Raw genomic sequence first — 15,424 nt, forward strand, 5'->3', positions numbered from 1 at the left:
TTGCCAACACTTTGTTAAAAACATATAGGTTTTATATATTAGCTCACGGGAAACTCTTCAGTCCAAGATACTTTTTTTTAATTTTGAATCTGAATTAAAACCAGAAAACTAAAGAGCAGTATATAAAATTGTCATTAATTTAATCCGCGACTAAATGCGTGACTAAATGATCAGGTGACTAAATTGATGCGTTTTGATTAACTTTTAACAACGTGTTAAATTTTAGTAGAGCTTTCTATAAACCGGCTTTAAATGTTCTTTTTGATTTGTTTTTTAGGTTATTAAAGTGCCTCGGTATTTTGTAAGTTTTTAAGGGTGCTCTTGAACTGAAGTTACTTATTAGGTACATGATTTTGAATAATTTCCATAGTCTGGAGAGCAAAAAAATTAGGACTATTCTAAGGATTTTAGGATTTTTTTTTCTGTTTTTTAAGACACTAAATACAAAACAATACAGAATCAAGAACAAATGATTTTAAAGTTGTTAAAAAAACTTCAAAGAAACTAAATGTTCTGATGGTAGAAAATTTGAAAAACAGTTTCCTTAACACCTTGTTGAGGATAATTGTTTTTATTAGTAGTTCAAGTTCACTGCAACCTCTTCAGTGTACGAGCTTTCTTATCTGGGCTAAGCTTTAGTGTCTACATATTAATCCTCGTTTCTCAACGTCTGTAGTAAATCTCCGGAAAGCAATGTTTTATTGCTGATTACATATCTCTTTATCCTTAGATTTAAAAGCTTCCAACTGCGAGCATCCACATTCGAAAGCACCATATAAGCAAATTTATTCTTTTTCTTTTTGTGTTCTAGGGAAGTAAGTGTTTTCACTTGTGTTATTTCCGTGCCTGTAGACAGCTCCATAATTCCACCCCGATTTACTATTCACAAAGTCGGCCGCAATAAAATTTCCGCTTATTACGTACACATACATTCATGTGTCTCTCTAATCTGATATGTAGATTAGTCCTAAGTTTGCCAAAAATTGCCGGAATTTCTCGAAATAAATTACACGTAAAAGCGCCAACTGTTAAGTTGTTTGGTGCACAAACACGGAGATCAAAGTTGTAAATTATTTAAAATGCAATTAACAGCAAAACCGCTCACCTTTAACCGGAGACGGTATCAAGTTCCATGACGCAAACGCCTGAAATAAAATTGAAATAAGTACATTGGAAGCAATAATTTTTTAATTTATGGAAATGGATGGGAGTAAATATTTGCACGTATTCATATCGTAATTGACAACTCAATTTCAGCTATAATAAAGTCTCCGATTAAATTGTATTTTCATAAAATTGATTTTTGGAGTTTTTGCCCATTATTTACAAATTACCAGCTCGGTATAAGGGATTCAGCGGTTTTGAATTTCAAATTAAAACACATCTAATCGACTCGAGAAGCTTTTTGCTTGCAAATTTACCTCGAGTTATGTTGTTGATATTATCTCAGCAAAAGTTTTTCTTGTCGGTGTAGTGGGACTTAAAAATTTATTTTGAAAAATGCATTAGGATAAAAATTGTAATCTTTTTCGTGCAAGGGGCTTTTAATATTTTATTTACTGAGGTTTTCCAAGCTAATACAGTTATTAGTTTTTGATGAAATTAGGAAAATTCCCGCTGAAATTATAACTTTTGTAGCAAATTTAATTTAGACTTGCATAGAGAAGGTGTAGAATTTGCTTTAATTAAAATGTGTTTACAAACAGAGGCTTCAACACTGTGATAGTGCTCAACAATGAAAATGTATAGTTTATAAATCAGATTTTTTTAATGTTTTGTTTTTGTACTCTCATCTGTAAATAATTAAGATTGATGTTTTAATCAAAACTTTTAATAATAAGTATGAACGAAACTTTATTTTTTCTTTAACAAACTTTACTTATATTAGATTATAAACTTTACAATAAACTTACAATTTAAAAGATGGAAAAAAATGAATCGACTGAAAACTGAAAAACAATGAAATTATCCGGAAAATTTAAATACCTGTAATTATAATAAAACTGAATTTATTGATAGTTATTAATAATACAAGAGCAAAAACACAAGCTTCAGGTTCCAGAGCTGTCGTTATAAACGTATGCGAGTTACATACCTAGAAACCCGAGAACTTTAAGCGTTTTTACGAAAGTGCTATGGAAGACGTGTTTTAAAATAATTTTAGAAAAATAAAAAACGTATATAGTTTAAAAAATTTGAACTGAAACAAACATTTAAATACTTTAAAGAAATATAGAATGTTTGAACTTTCCATAAATGAAAATGCTAAAAATGATCTAAAGGGAAAAAAATTGTTGCAGCCTGAATTGGGTAATAAACAAAACATTTCACAAATAGAGTATCTCGAATAAATTCTCTAGTCATTAAAAAACTTAGGGCCGCTTTACAGAAACCCAAATTAAGATTTAATAAAGAATTAAACTAATTTAAATTGCCATTTAAAAATGCATTGACAAATGTCAAGTTAACCGCGATTAAAATTTAATGGCAATTAAAATGTTCTGTAAACTGGCTCTTGAAGATAAAAGTAACAACGCAAATAGACCAATCAAATTGGTTCATTTTGGCCACGTGATCAGTTAATCACGCATTTAATTACGGATTAAATTATTTAATCTTCTATAAACTGGTCCTGTGTCAGTTTATAAAAGCGTTATTAATTTAACCTGCCATTGAATCACATGATTAAATTAATCCGATTTGATTGGTTCATTTGCGTCGTTAACTTTTAACAGCGCAATTAACAGTAGAACTAGAAAACTATGTAACTCTGATATTTTACGAAAATAAAAAACTGTAACTAAGACAAGAGATTATTATCTTAAACCTTCTCAGTTCAAAAAAAAATTGCTGACTAAAGTTTATTTTATATTTTTGACAATGGTGCGAATACGGTTAAAGATACAAGAATGTTAGGAAAAAAGTTGTAGTAAATTCAATCTTTTTCGTTAAAACCATGTCTCTATCTTCAATAGTTTTATTTATCCGGTGGTCAAGTAACGGAAAGTTAATTTATACTTAAACCGTAAAAGATTCTATCAGTAGTGAATTTTTTTGTTTTTTATATTTTTTTGTATCTTCAACCATAAAAATATAAGGTGGAAAGCAAGTTTATAATTCTAAGCGATAATTTTTTGCATATTTATCAAAACGCTAGAAATACGATTGAAGATACAAAAAAAATCTAAGGAACAAAATTGTAAAAAATTAAAATTTCTACAAAATAGTTTAGGACACTATATTTATATCTTTAACGGTTAAGCTATAAATTAACTTTCCAATATTTGACTGTAGGTAAGTAGGTAAGTAAAACAAATTCGTCGCTTGAGCGTGTTTGAACGACTTTGGGGCTTAAATGGTTGAAGACTTTGCAGAATTTTTTGTCGGAAATTTAATTTTCTACAACATTTTTTCTAACTTTGTAACCGTATATGAAGCAGAGTGCAAATTGGAATGTTTTTTTTTAAGTTTTTTGCATTTTTTTGTATTCTCTGTTGGCTAACCGACATACAAATACAACCAATATTTTTTAATTCATTGCTCTGATAAACTTAGACGGTAATTGAACAACTGCGCTCTCTGGCGGCATTTACGGAACTATCGAGAACGGGAACATTTTATTTGTACGTCGTTTCGTATCCCAACCTTTAGATATCCGTGGTCTGATCTTTAAAAAGCTGATTTTGTAAATTTCAATAAAGTTCTGAACAATTTTTCATTTTGGAAGTAAAATAAATAGAAACTTCGATTCAATACGTAAGCTTCAAAAAAATATGTAAAGCTCGAATTTACTTAAAAAAAAGCTGGAAAGTGACACAATAATTAAAAACACTTTCATCAACCAGAATTTGGTAGGTAGGTAATTAAAAAAGCATCTCCAATGAAATTAAACTCCAGAAGTTGGAAAACTTAGTTATCGGAATTAAAAGTTTGAAACACATTACAAATTTAGAAAGTTTCATTTTGGTCAATAGGGAAACTAAAAATCTTTGCTTTTTTTAGTTAATTACAGTTGTATAAATTTTATGAGAAAAATACTTGAACCCGTTGTTATAACTGAGACAAAATCTTGAAACCTCGATGAAATAAAGCGTCTCAGCGCCATTCAAGAGTCCATTCTCGTGTCAGTGTCGGGTCAAATCATGGTCGGATTAAATCATCTAATTAATTCTCGGTTAATAACGCAGACAATAGAGGGACTCGAACTGTCAGGAAGTTCGTCTCAGGACTGCGTATGAGTCTATATAATAATAATTCCAGACTCCAATCACGATTTGAACCAATCCATTATACGACACTTATATAAGTCGAGTATGATGTCTCTCTTGACTTAGCAAAGATTCACCCCCCGAATAATTAATTTAGTTTGCCTAGTTTGCTTGTGACGTGATCGTCTTTCTAACCGAATTAATTAAAGTGATGGTTACTATCGTTAATATCTAACTGTGGCTCAAAGCTTTTTTCAGCTTTAATACGCCGTGCGACAAACAGATGGAAAACTCATTAGTTGCCGAAGCTCTAGAAAAATATTGAAAAACCACCATCAAACACCCTCACAGATTGCGTTAATTATCGGCAGCCCCATCACAGCGTGAAAAAGCTCATCTAACGTGTATTTTTATCGGGCAGTGGCTTATCGATTTGCATGACATAAATCGCGCTAATTATATCACTTTTTTTCGCTTAATTAACGCCTAACTTGCCTTAAACGCTAATTGGGTTTTAAGGAAGACAAATTGTCTCAGCTCGTTATGATGAATGAATTTGTGTTTACAATTAAATCGAGCATTGGGATCGTGTTGCGTTTATTTATTATTGTTGGGTTAATAAATAAAGAGCTGATTATCTATAGTTGACGACTACAAATTGTTCGAAAGTTTCCACTGGAAATCGACATGTCATAAATACAAGAGAAGGCCATTGTTGTGTGAACAACAAACATTAATTACCTGAGTAATCCATTTGCTGCAACGCTGAAAAATGGCCAGATAATTATTTACTCTCAAATATTATTTCTAAGCGGACGAGACGCCTCATTTTTACGCTCGAAATACTCGAAAATAAAAATTCACAATGACAAAGCTCCCTGATATTAAGAACACCTGTCGCGAGATAAATTCGTTCGAAATAAGAAGTGCAAAAACACTACGAAAATATTGTTTCAGTTAATTAACGACGTGTGTGTAGAACTGCCAAAGGGAAGGAAAAATTTTCGGTAAACAATAGACCACTGTTTTAATGTTTATTTTACCTGCGTTATTAATAAAGCCTTAAATGTACTGAACTTTGCACTTTTATAAGTTTAAACAAGCCAGTGTGCAGATGGGTTTATTAATTTGCCTACGCTGCATTTTTGTAATTAAGATTTTGTTTTATTTATTTTAATTTATGAAAATTTTAGAAGCTAGAGGCTTGAATTAGTTAATTTTGCCACTTCCATCTTTTTCATGTTACACGCTTCATATACTACAAAATTCAAATAAAATTTTTGCCAATTTTTTAAGCTTACATTTGAGTGAATGATTCCAATAGTAACTTCTACTAGTTATTAGAAACCAAAATCAAGCTTTATTTTGCAAAAAGCGTTAAAAAATGACCAGAATGTGATGCTATAAGTCTACTTACATGGTCTCTAAAAATGAATTAGAAACGGTATAAAATTACTAAAAAAATTTTTCATGTTTCAAGGACATTTTTATTTTTTATTTTTAAAATGTTGCGATAATATTACAGTATAGTCGTATTTTCTACTAAACACGCTTCAATAACTCAATATTTTGTTGTAAAACATTGCTATCTTTTTCATCCAAAACAAAATTGTTATAACTCTGAAAAACGTTCAAAATTGCTTTATTGAAGCTTCACAGGATGGAAATAGTTATTTACCTAATTAGTTTAGAAAGTGGAATTTCCCACATAAGCACTATGTTTGCTGCACGAGCGCAGCGAGTTATTACTTATTACTTATTACTTATTAGAAAACAAATCACAATTTTGTTTTACCTATAAATTTAGGACTATAACTTAGAAGACAAAGAAGATGTAAAAATGCAAGATTTTTTAAACCCAAAAAATAGTACTGCAGAGCAAAAATATTAGACTGTCTCGACGCCATATCGTAAATTTTATATATTATAATATATATATTATATATTATATATTATATATTATATATTATATATTATATATTATATATTATATATTATATATTATATATTATATATTATATATTATATATTATATATTATATATTATATATTATATTTTATATTTTATATTTTATATTTTATACCATGCGATTTTCTAAAATTCAGATCTAGTTATCTATGACAGATACGTTAACTCGATGTTCATAACGGAAATAAAATTCCAACGTAATTGTTTATGTTCGTAGATGATTATTTTGGACAGATTGACAGATAAAGCGATGCAGAAGTTATTTACGCAATTCGTTTCACTGCTTGCAAAACTGTCATGGATAACTAGATAAAAATAAAAAAAAATCTTATGGGATTTTATATTTTATATTACTTTTTTGTAAGAAATTTAATTACTTCAACTTTTTTTCTTATATTCTTTTTGCATCTGTAACCAAATTCACAGCGTTTTGAAAAATATGAGTGCAAATTGATATAAGTTTTTTTTTTTTTAATATAGTTTACGATAAAATTCTCATTATGTTTATGTCTTACTATTGAGAATTTAATGCTCTAACTGCTTGTATTTTTTTGTGTGTTAACCGTTATACAAATTCAATAAATTTTTTTAATCTATCCGTCTGGAAACATAAACGGTAATAGAACAACTGCGCTCTCTGGCGACATTAACCGAACTATAAAAAAGGAACCTTTTATTTGTACGTCCTTTCGTATCCTAACCTTTAGATATCCTTAGTTTTACCAAAAACATAAAAATGCTACACAAATGTGACGTCAGATCTCGCATGTTTAGAAATTTAGTACAAAGTATAAAATTTGTTGACATTTTAAGATTGATATGAAGTATTTTTTTAACTATCATTTTTCTTGTGAAAGATTAAATAAACGCAATACTGCAATAAGTAGGTAAAAAATTATTATGATTATGATCGTGTTAAGTAAAATTATAATAAATGTAACAAAATATTTGTAAAAAATCAGAGCCTTGCATTATTAAACCTTTACCAAAAGAATAAAATTTGTAGTTTTAGCGAGCTTACAAGTTGTAGTCAAAAAATGAAACACATGAAACAATGCACTAGATAGAAAAAATATAACTTATTGTTTTTTTTCAGACTTATTTGAGCTTCGCATAAGTAAAACATTACAAAAACTGTGATTTAGAAAATTTTACGGCTATTGTAAAATAACCAACACATGTTAAGAAAAATACGAACTTTCTGTATCAAAAATTATTACAAAATTTGACTACATTTTTTAGAACAAACTGTGTTTTTAAATTTTGAAAATGTTTATTGTAATTATATTTAATTTACAATTCATTGTTTGTAGTCCTGAAGAAGCCCCAAAAATGTGACGAAACGTTGGTAGTAATAAATAAAAAACCAAAATAATTAATTAAATCATATTGAAGTTTAAAGTTAATGTTGATATGACTAAATATTTTTCACAATATTACGGAATTTTTAGCAATAACATTTTGTGTAGAGCTTTTAATTGAGTTATTCCAAAACGCGAGTACTCCATTGTTCTTTGTCCTCGCTTGCGAATTTCATTGAATTTCTAGTGTGCGTCTAAGACCGGGCCATTTGATTGTAGTTTTAATTGATTTAAGCGCAAAATGGGAGAAAGATGCATCCGAACCCAATTTCATATTTCCTAATCGGATTAGTTCCGGAATTCCCATCTTTTTATCACGACACACGACAATTTCGCGCGAAATTTTCTAAAGATCGTTTCGTAATGAATCGCGCTTAAATAAATTTTACGCTCGACGTAAGTTCAAAGCAATTAAATTTCGTCCTGTGAAAATTATATTTTGAGAATAAGTATTAACGTTGCTTTACGCAGTTATTGTTTCCTAAATACAAAAGAACAATTTCGAAATTAATTAATTAGTGCGGTTGGCTTTAGAGAGTGTTTTTTTCCAACAATTCATTTCCACGGATATTGGAAGAGGAATGGGTGTTAATATTAGACAAAGTATGTAAAAGCATAAAAATGAACATATTTTAGCTCAGCGGCTCCAACACATAAAAATTTTAATGCGGTTGTGAAATATTGCACCGGATATGTCGGATGGAACATTATTTTCTAATAAAATTATGCAGCTTTAAAATAAAAAATTATAGACTTTTTTATTAATTCAATTTTAATAAACAAAGCCAACTTTAATCCCGCCATAACCCCAGTAATTCCCAATTAACCCTCGCCCCCCAATATCTAATCCCAAAAGTTATTAACTTCGATCGGTGGAAAAAATTTCATTCGGGTCCCAACGTCACCCTTCAAAATGCAAATTCGAATCACAACTATTGGACCAAAAATATGTTCTTTTTCCGGTGATTCCCCGAGGGTTCGAGATTCCCTCATTTCGCCCACTAACCAAATGTAAAATTTTGCGAAACGTTTCAATTTGTTTTATAGTGTGTCGGGGGACTCATTCCCTGTCACACGTGTTTCGTAATTTGTTACGGAAGGGATTATTTATGAATTTAAGGGATTAGATGAAGGTTTTAATGGAGGTAATAAAATCAGGTGCTTGTGTTAATAGAACAGTTTTCTTCGGAAAAGGAGCGCCGGCTCAATTTCATTGGGGAAAATGAGATTTCTGATTAAAAATCGATGCGGACTATCCATATCTCGAGTAATTGAAGAGCTCTCGATTCTTTTATTTGAGCGCCGTTAATAAAAATATGACGTGTACAAAGTAGTGAGATGAGAAAACACAAAGAAACTTTCAACATGAGGAAACTTTTCCAAAAAGTGGGTTACAAGCATCTTACGAGTTGTTTTAAACAACATTCAAGACTTGGCTGCTCTTTCAAGTTTATTTTTTGATATTGATTATCGACAATGTCATTACCTACAGTAAGACATTTCTGTCGGTTCACCACAATTAAAATGTGTTTTGATTAAATATTGACTTCAAAGAGATTTAAGGAAACGAAATCGCATTTGCTGCTCAAGTTTGATTTTATTTATAATTGAACACATTTCACGTCGTTAAGTTTTTTATTCATTGGACATTTCGAACTACATTAACAAAGTTATGAAAAAGATTTTACTGCCAGATAGCCACCAACAAAAATATTTACTTGTAAAGTAAATGTAAAAAAATAGAGAATAGAAATTTAACAGAGAAATAGTGGAATACTTAATTCCTGTCTTCTATTTTTCGATATTAGAAATAGAGGTAAATAGAAGAATTAAAAAATAGAAACAAAGAAATAGAGAAAAAGAGAATAGAGAATGTTTTAACGAAGGTAAACTGACAGTTTGTTTGTTTGGACAAATGAATTGTCTTAAAACTGTGACGTTGCAAAGTTATTTAATTTCGTTTTTAATTTAGAGAGTGCACACTTCAAATCAAATTTTTCTTGAAGCTTTTTTCTTAATAAAAGAGAAATAAATTTTATTTGATGACAAAGCTCTGACTACAGCCTCAATATTACAGTATATAACCGAGATATAACCTTACAATATAACCGCAAGCTTTCAAATGTGACGCTTTTAAAAGCTAACTGTTAGTTAACTACTTTATATAACCGTTACCTACGCGCGGTTATGTTACGGTTACATAACTTCTCTTATATTGCAGATATGTGTAGTTATCTAACCTTTACCTATGCGTATAAATATATATATAAATATATAAATTTCCTTACATCTCGCTTATATTGTGGTTATGTTTCGTTAGCTAACCATTATATACGCGTGGTTATATTGTGGTTACATAACTGGTTTTATATCTCGCTAATATTACGGTTATGTTTCGTGATCTAACCTTTATATTGCTTTTACATAACCACTTTTATATTTATTTGTTTCTGACGGCAAGCCTTCTAACGTAGTCAACATATCAAATATAACCGTCATAACCATCTTAGATCATCAATATGTAAACTAAAGCTAGCATACGCTATATTGCATCAGCAGTTATACATATAACCGTCACATAACTTTTATTGTATCCGCCAGACATAACTATGGTTAGATAACCGAAATATACACTGAATCTAACATGGACCATATTGGTTAAGAAACATAACGGTTATCTAACCGTTAAATAACCATGGTTATGTACGCTAAACATAACCATGGTTAGATAACAGTTACATGACCTGGGTCTAACATAACCAATGGTTGGAGTTGTGTATTGCGGTTATAAAACGTTATATAACCGTAATATAACTCATTAAAATTGTGCTACTAGCGAGATATTTAAAAGTTAAGATATGATACGACGTACAAATAATATGTCCTCGATAGTTTCGTTAATGTCGCCAGAGTGCGCTGTTGTTCTATTATTGTCTAAGTTTTTATAAGAAAATTTTGAAAAAAGAATGTATTTGTATAACGGTTAAAGTATAGCTAACAAAAAATACAAGTAGATCGACCATTACATTCTAAATAGTCAGAAATAAACAATGTAAAAATTTTATCGTAAACTTTATTTGAAAATAACTTAAATTTTTCTAATTTGTGCAAATACACTAAAAATTAGACAAAATACTATTGAGAATTAAAGTGAAATGTGCCAAAAATCCTCTAATGTAACTTTTTTTCCTAAGAATCAATATAGTTTCGTATACAGGGTGAGTCAATAGTGGGTTACTTCAAACATGTGCTGAGATGCAACCAAAAATACTAATTGCACTCACCACTTGATACATCGTTTGACTTTTGAAGACATCAACTGAATCAACACTGGTTTTTTATCTTTTAAATAATACAAATCTATAATAAAATTTTAGCAAAACTGTCAAGACAAATTTGACATACAATGTACTCGTGGGTTTAATTTATTTTTTAGCGATTAATGATTTGGTCAGCTGGAATCAGCTGGTTGCATATTTATAGAAATTCAGAAATAACCCACTATTGATTCACCCTGTATTTTACTATTTCGCGTAACAGGTCAGACTGATCGGGAAATTGAAGACACGGTATTTTATTATTTGTCACAGAAATAAAAAGTCGTTTCAACAAATTGTTTTGTTTAGAAATATTTCACGTCCGCGATGTAAAATCACGATATTATTTTACGACCCGTCTAAACATTTATTTTCTTTCTATGAAACATTTAAGCAAAAGCGTGAAAATTTGATCCGATATTTTAGATGCTGTCGAACATTTGGCCTGATTATTTCCTGAATAATACATGGTGTAGTAAGTGTTGCGATTTTTCAAGCATACGAATGTGTCATTAAAGCGATGCACGTTCCATTTAAATAAAATAAACAAGAAATTTTTATAATATTTTGATATTTCACGAAGTGTGTGTTCACACTTTGGCGAAACTTTTCGTCGAATCTCATCACAGCCCTCACTTGGTATGCATGCAACAACACCCATCTAAGCAAACTAAGTCAAACTGCTTATAATTCATCAAACCAAAATAAAAATATTCATAGCGTGCATGAATTGAAATTCATAGTTTTGCGCTGTACTGGACCACCACTGTTCTATTTATGCTTCGATTCTCCGATGCCTTATTTCAATGAATGCCCTTTTCATAATGCACAATTTGCATTCTGCATACCGGATGTCAGCACGTCTTCCCTGAATTTCCGCTTTGTCCCTTATAATTGGGCCAACCGGTAAACATGGCTTAGTGGATTTAATTAAAACGTCATTATAGCACCCAACAGGTTTTCAATCCCTTATTTACAAGATTGACACGTGGCCATTTACAGGGTGATACAGCCATACAGACCCTTAATTACATGATTACTATCTCGTAAAGTTCCACCAAGTTGAATAAAACAGCTTATGACTAAATAAATAAATTTCGTCAAGTGTCGTTAAATTCGAGCCGTCCCATTATTCAGGATTAAAATTGGTGAATAGCGGCAAACATTCCACGAATATTATTGACTCGACTCGAGCTGGAGTGTCATCTGGGAGATTTTTCAAACCGCAACTGTTCTCTGAAGTTTAAACACAAAACCTCAATTTTCGGGATTGCGGAATACATAAACATGATCGTCAGCGTGTTCCACATACTTTATTCTATACAAAACATGCAGAAATCCGGTTTAATGGAAAACGCATTTTGCATCCGGTAAAAAAGTGAGTGAACACGAACGGATTTATCGACGAAATAAAAATCAAGCAACAATAATGTGAGATACGTGATTGGATTTGGATATTTTAACGGGGCAAAAATTGTTTCAAGCGGGGATTAAATAAATAGTGAGATAAGAACGGGGCTTGGCTGTGATATGTGGCAAGTAGTTTTGCTATAAATTGTCCTATTGTAAGTTGTGTCGCGGTTACAATAAAACAGGAGGAGATAATAAATTTTTGGGATAATTCAGAGACGATAAATTGTCTTGCGAACTCGGAGCTTCTAATGTGATAAACTAAACTGCAAAACTGCTGGTGTTCAGGGCCATATTTGCGCTAAGTTTGAAAGTTTGTAACAACAACATTTAACTAGTAAGAGAGAAATTATTAAAACAAAAAAAATTAAGAAAATTGTCCCGGCGCATCCACCATTTGTACTCATTTGACTATGTGTATTATGGAGAACAGTACTTTGTTAAACCTTTACTTATTTACTTTTTTTTAACTTTTTATTTTATTCACATAATAAATTTATTTTTGTAGTAGCAAAAATGGTGGATGCGCCGGGGTTAATGCTTAATTTTATTTAATTGATTTAAATTGTTTTTATATTAATTCAGAAAGTTTTTATGACTTAACTCTACGAAATAATGCACTTTTTACTATTAAAACCCCCGATAACATAATTTGAGTGGGCTGTGCAGGCTGATTCTTTTAGGGCCTACATTACAAACTATTTAATGTTTAATATAAAGAAAGTTTTTAAATTTTGTATACAAACCGACCATTCTGAGTTCAACTAAATTAATTTCAAGATGGCAGAACTTTTGAAACTACAAGAAATTCGCGCCAACTTTAATTGATAACTATTTATTTTTATCACATTTTTAAATTTGCTTTTTTAAACTGAGTAAAATAAACCTAAATTGTTAGTACTTATCTGTCATAGTTTTTGAAATATGTCAATTTTTTTGTTAAAATGTTTATTTGCAAAGGTTTATTTAAAATATTACAGTTCTTAAACTCTTCACAATAAGTGAATGATTTCTATTGCATTTAATAACCAAAGGCTCAAAAGGTTTTCTAAAATTTTTTCAATTGTCAACTGTCAAACTGCAAGGCTACTATGTTTTTTTTTGAAAATGATGAGTAAAATAATATTTTAATCTTGTTTTTTTTCAAATGTAATGACCTTGTTTTATTGTTGGCAATCAACAGAACATCAATTTTTATGCAGACTTTTATTTACATTTTCTTTATCTATTTATTTTTTACAGTTTTTGAAAAAAACCGAATTTTAACTCATTATTTTCTTTTTTAATCGAGTAAACTTTCGAAAAATACGATAAAATTGTGCCTCTAATTAAAGAAATGTTAAATTTGTTTATTATTTACACTCAAAAAGTTAAAAATTTCATAGTAAATTTATTGAGTTACTTAACATAATATGCTATAATAATGCTATATAATGCTATAAGTTATAATAAATCATAATTAAATATTATTGTTTAACTGCTTATTCGATAATAAACCAATTAAAAAATAAATAATATGTAAAGGTTTGACAACTGTTGACCATTCTGCAAGGTCTACTTGATTAACTTCAAAAATTTCGAGGTAAAATCCGTTTTTTGTAATTTTTTTCAAAAACTACTACTAAAGAGATAGGTATAAGTCGTGTTGGTAAAAATTACCATAAATATTATTCTTCTTTCTGTTCTTTCTTTCTGCTGTTAAGAAAAAGAGTCATTCCGTTTGGAAAAACTGAGTTATAGCCGCGTTTTAAAAACCATTTTGAAAAAATCATACTAGCCTTGAATTTTGACAGTTGACAATTGTAAAAATTCTGGAAGAATATATTTAAAACTTCGGTTATTATCGAATGCAAAAAAAAATTTCACTTGTCGCAAACGGTTTAAGAGTTATGATATTTTAAATAAACTCTTGCAAATAAAAATTTTAACAAAAAAAATGACATATATCAAAAACTATGACAGATAAGGTACTAACAACTTGAGTAAAATTTACTCATTTTGGAAAAGTAAATTTAAAAATGCAATAAAATGTTTGATTATTATTATGGATTTTAGATTGTACACATATCTAGGAGGTAGTTTTTCAACTTAAAGAAATAACTATTAACCTAATCGTTCAGCTAAAAAAAATTTTGATATTTTTGCTAAAAACTTGATTCAAATTTTGAAAGAATTTTGGAAATCACTGCTAAGCAGCATTTTGTGCACCACTGAAAAAAAACTGTCAAATGTGTGTGCGCTATTAGAAAAGTAAAATTGTATTAGTTTGATCAAATTATTCCAATAAACCCATCATAAAATATTAAGTTTAAAGGTTAGATTACGCAACATAACTACAATCTATGAAAGATGTAACGACAGTTGTATAACCACAATATAACCGCGCGGAGATAACGGTTAGATATGGTGGTTATTATAAGAGTTAGCCTAAGCAAGCGTCACATCTAGAAGGTTGCGGTTATTCTGGAAGGTTATATCCGCTTATATAAGTATGCTACTAAAAACACTATGATATAATTTCAATCCACAATTTGTAAAGCTTCAGAACAAAAATTTATCCCGGCGCATCCACCATTTTTGAAATTATTATAATTTTAAGAAATATTACAAAATTATTTTTAAACTTTGTCTAACGTTTTCAAACGATAAATAATAGTTAGTTAATGCCTTAATTTTACCATTTACACACATGAAAGTTTGCATGTTGTAAAAAATTGTATTTTTCATTGTTATGTCAAGTGCGTACGCTGTTTCCTATTCCGACAGCTTATTGCTTTCCTGGAATTTATGATTTTTCATGTGTACGAGAACCAACTTATATTTTGCATTGTCTGGGAAAAGTAACATAATTTGTAATTCGAATTTAGTATTAAGCTTTAGTGCTTATTTAATATGCTTTGTGCCTTAATAGTCCAATGACTAGTTTCGGCCGAGCATAAATATGGACGAGATTGTATGCAGTTATAATAGGAGGTAGAGACGATTTCAATAGCAGAAATACCAATTACCTGATTTTGAAGTCTGAATGAACTTACTTTAAATCTGGAAATTTATTACAATGTTGGTCACATTGCAACGGCACGTCGTGCATTTCCAAGCAAGTTTTTATGGCAAATAAATGTTACAAGCACATATTTCAAGCACAAGCGTTTTGTGGAG

At 29.9% G+C, this 15,424-nt stretch overlaps 1 protein-coding gene across 6 annotated transcripts in view; it reads right to left on the reverse strand.

Moving 5' to 3' along the window:
- The window catches only part of LOC658644 (tachykinin-like peptides receptor 99D), a 76,746-nt gene that overhangs the window by 42,570 nt on the left and 18,752 nt on the right, over positions 1-15,424 (reverse strand). For 4 of the 6 annotated variants that reach the window (XM_008196305.3, XM_064357728.1, XM_015978333.2 and 1 more), the window contains exon 2: positions 1,106-1,145. The exons of the other annotated variants lie outside the window; for them this stretch is intronic. The gene's annotated coding sequence lies outside the window, so the exon portion shown is untranslated. The remainder of the gene's footprint in view (positions 1-1,105; positions 1,146-15,424) is intronic. 6 annotated transcript variants of the gene reach the window in all.

The sequence above is a fragment of the Tribolium castaneum genome, chromosome 7, assembly GCF_031307605.1.
Source record: "Tribolium castaneum strain GA2 chromosome 7, icTriCast1.1, whole genome shotgun sequence".
NCBI classification, from domain to species: Eukaryota; Metazoa; Arthropoda; class Insecta; order Coleoptera; family Tenebrionidae; genus Tribolium; species Tribolium castaneum.